Below are 4,453 nucleotides of genomic sequence, written 5' to 3'. Positions count from 1 at the left end.
CTCGTCTTTCAAATGATAAAGCCCTCAATGCTCTATGCCAAGCACTTTCTCCATCTGAATTCGCTAAAATTTCAAATTGCAAATCAGCCAAAGCAGCATGGCAAATTTTGGAAACAACATATGAAGGCACAAAACTTGTAAAATCTGCCAAACTTCAAATGTTGATTTCAAAATTTGAAGAAATTAAGATGTTAAAGGAAGAGACATTTGGAGAGTTTTACTCCAAAATAAGTGACCTGAGGAACTCCATGGTGAGTCTTGGGAAACCTATCTCGGATGTAAAACTCATCCGAAAAATTCTCAGATCTTTGCCCGAGCGTTTCAGGATCAAGGTAACGACTATCAAGGAAAGCAAGGATCTTGAAGAGATGAAAATTGAAGAGCTGGTGGGATCTCTTCAAACATATGAGCTGTCTCTGCCCCCGGTCAAGAAATTGAAGACCATTACCCTAAAGGCTTCCAAAAAGAAGGTAGAAGCCTCCTCTGAAGATGACTCTGAGGATGAAGACAAAGCTGTGGCTATGTTAGCCAAAAATTTGAGAAGACTGATGAAAGATGATCGGTTCAAGAAGAAGTTTTCTGATAAAATGAAGAAACCTCTCAGAAAACCTGAACCAGAGGAAGAGGAGAAGAGAGATCCCAGAGGACCCTGATGTTTTGAATGCTTAGGCTTTGGGCATATCCGAGCGGAGTGTGGAAATCTCAAAAAGGGCAAGGGGAAGGCATACAATGTGACTCTCAGTGATGAGTCAAAAGAAGAATAAGACTCATATTACTCGGAACATAGTGACAATGAGGTAGAGCTCAAAGAGGCTTACAAAACATTCTACAAAGAGTTTGAGAAGCTGAGGGAAGGCCGAAAGCAGCACCTGAATGATCTGAAGAGTTTGCAGATCGAGAAGAGTTCATTGCTACTCAAAGTATAAGAGCTCGAGGAGAAGCTACTAGAGACATAGCTCCAGCTAGAGAGAGTCACTGATGAGAAGTTGACTCGTATGCTGTCCATCCAGAAGAGCCCTAATGACAAGACTGGTCTCGGGTATGTAGCCTCCTCTTCTGATATTCCTTCTTCCTCAAAGACCGTATTTGTGAAACCTACAGTCCCAGAGCTTCCTCCCACTGTTGAAGATAAATAGAAGGAAAATGTCAATGATGATGTTCCAGGCACTCAGCAGCCTCATTCCATCAGAAGACCTCCTATTTGCCAACACTGCGGCCTCAGTGGGCATGTTCGGCCTCAGTGCTCCCTCTTGAACGCTTAAAAGGCCAACGCCAAGAAAGAATCGCCCAGACAAGCTCATTATGGCGCTAGACCTGCGGCTCAGCATCAGACTCCTTGGCATCAGGCATCTACCATGGGGACAAGTATCAAGGCATCAGTATCAAGCCCCTTGGTCTCATGCTTCTCAGCATCAGCGGCCTCAGCAGTGGTTTGTACCAGCCAATTATAGAGGCACTTACAAGAGCAAACCCAAGCATTCGAGAAGGCCTCAAGAGCAATACTCCAGTGAGCCTCCTGTCTGGATGCAAAACATGATGGAGTTGATGATGCAGTCTTGTCCGCAACCACCCACTGGAAGGCAGACTTGGGCAGAGAAGGGTAGTTACCCCAGGAAGGGGAACCGACGCACCTAGCAGGTTCGGGTGTTCATGCCTAGGATTTGGTTCCTAATCCTAAGGCATCAGGTTTGATTGCTTGCACTTTTTATGTTATATTTATGTGCTTGTTATGCAATCTAGGAACTAGCTTGTTGTGCCCCCGGTTTCTCTTGAGAGAACTTTGCAGGTATCTATTGGGGAAGACAGAAAAAGTAGGTCGAGCGACTGTTTTTCTGTACTAGCATATATGAGCAGTTACAGGTGTGATCTTACCTTTGCATATGATGTCATTTCCATATTGCATGTTTTGTTTATTTCTTTTAATAATAATAAAAAAGAAAAGAAAATGGGGGGTATTTTGGGGAGAATTTGCAGGACTTTTTCTTCTTGGCTTATTAGATATTGTATGTATCTTTACCTGATATCTCAATTCTGTGAGCATTAATTTACTTTGCTTAGATACATTTGAGAGTATATGATTATTTTGGCCAAGTTGGTTTTCCTGGTTGTGCAAAAGTAGGATAGCTCCTTTCCTCATGCAATGAAAAAGTGCACTATCCGAGACTCCCTAAAGGTACATCATTCCTTCTCTGACTATTTGCTTCTAGAAATTCTGAATAAGAGAAGAGGTTTGTGATAAGATGGTCAAATTGACCACAGGCTAGTTGAACCTAACATCTATAAATTTTGACATTTCCTCTAGCTTGCAGCACCATAAGAATTGAGCAGCTATTCGTATGAATTTTGTGCTTTAAAAATTGTCTATTCACTGCTTCTGTACTGAATTTGCAATATACCTTGCCCTCTATGAGCAAGTAAAAATTTTATCTTGTCCTTTATGGTACAAGTAAAACAATTCGGTAATGTATCTCAGGGGGAGTGTATCAGATGAGGATGGCCAGGCCCTAGTAAGAGTAAGGTTTCACTTTTGGCCAATCTGTCACAGATTCTCTCTCTTCTTTAGGAAATCCGGTTGCTCCTGTCATGGTTTTTTTTTAAACAACCTTGTGGGTTAAAGTCTTCACACACACACACGCATTGCATGAGTTGAGTTGCCTATTTGATTTTTCTATTTTCAGGAAAACTATTTGTGCTAAATGAAATCTCAATTCTCATTTATATCTCTGTTTAGTTTCTGAGATGCTCTCTGATTGTGTTATCAGTTGATTATACATGCGTGTTCTAACATTGACTTGAGGAAATTTGTTCTTTGTAAATTTTCCTCAGCTCTTCTGGTGTTTCAGTGCGGAGCGTCCGGACGGTCTACATTGACGTCCGGACGGATTAGTGGTCCTGACGGCTCTCCCTTGGAGTCCGGACAGAGATGGAGCCCACATGCCCGGACAGGACCTGACAGAGTCCGGACGCGCGCTGTCATCATCAACCGAACGGTCTCTTTATATCGTCCGGACCTACGCGACCAGTCTGCTCCTTTCCGAGGCAGCGAGCGTCCGGACGGGGACCCCACAGAGGCTATAAAACCCCTGCTCGCTGCATTTTCTCATACCCCACAAAATCTAAACTTTTGGCTGCTTTTGAGTTATTTGCCTTTGAATTCTTTAGCTTTTTGCATTTTTCTCATATTCCAGGTATTGTTTTTCAGCCTTTTTCTCTTCAGTTTTTTTTTATTGTTAGAATGTTATTTATTTTTGGAATATGAGATGCATATATCTGCCATGTTGAAATTTCTTGGACTTAGTTGTGATATTATTTTGAATTTATTTTTTTCACAAGTCCTTTACTGCTGTTATTTTGACAAATTTGTGTTATCCTAACAAGAATATTTTTGGAATATTTTTCTTTGGACAATTCTTGCTAGATCTTTTGCAGAATCATGTCTGCCTGCAATTCACCCCGCAGGGTCCGTCAGAGGCTTGTGGAATATAGGGCTGCAATTCAGGCCAAAATTATGGACCGCTCTGTCATTGCTGAGCGGAACGTTCTTTGGGGTGATATCATGGTGCCACTGCTGGACAACATACTTGACATCATCCAGACGTACAACTAGGGATATCTCCATAGCTGTGCTTGTCAGGTATACACCAGATTAGTCAAGCTGTTCTACGCCAATCTGGAGGTGGTTCAGAATGATGATCATGGAGTGGTGCTTCAGTCCTCAGTCACAGGCCATCTCATCACTGTTGATCCTCAGGTCATCAGCTACATCATCCGAGTCCCAGTGCTCGAGATCTCAGCCAGCCCGTACAATGAGGTGGCTCCATCCCTGGATGATCTCAGGGAATTCTTCCGTGCCGTTCCCCATGGTGAGGAGCGCTCTACTGCGATCCGGATTGGTGCCCTGTCATCCACCCACCGCATGTTGGCCAAGATCATTCAGCAGAACATCTGGCCTGTTGCCCGGCGCAGTGATCTGATCCTAAAACGGGCCCAGTTTGTCTATGCGATCCACCTTCGCTTGCCTTTCTGCCTGTGCAAGAACATTTTGGGGGTTATGATAGAGGCCCGTGATGAGAGCACTGCTGGTCTTCCATTTGGTTGCCTCCTCACTCAGATTATTCTTCAGTCGGGCATCAATGTCAATGGTGAACCGAAGATGAAAATCCAGCAGCCCATCAGCAAGCAGACATTGATGAAGTCTAATACGCAACTGCGGAGAGATGACTCCAATGATGAGGAGCCTCCACCTACTGCTATGCCAGTCGGCTTTCCAGATATGGCTTCATCCTCACATACAATGCCGCCTTCTGAGCCAGAGGTCAATTATGCTCAGATTATGGAGGCTCTTGCTGCACTTCAGGGAGGGATGAGCAGCTTGCAGGTGTCTATGTCCTCCATGCAGCAGTCTATGAGTTCCATGCAGTTAGCTGTGCACTCCATCGACAGGCGCGTGGAG

The sequence above is a fragment of the Alnus glutinosa genome, chromosome 14, assembly GCF_958979055.1.
Source record: "Alnus glutinosa chromosome 14, dhAlnGlut1.1, whole genome shotgun sequence".
NCBI classification, from domain to species: domain Eukaryota; kingdom Viridiplantae; phylum Streptophyta; class Magnoliopsida; order Fagales; family Betulaceae; genus Alnus; species Alnus glutinosa.
Note: the sequence above shows the minus strand (reverse complement) of the source record.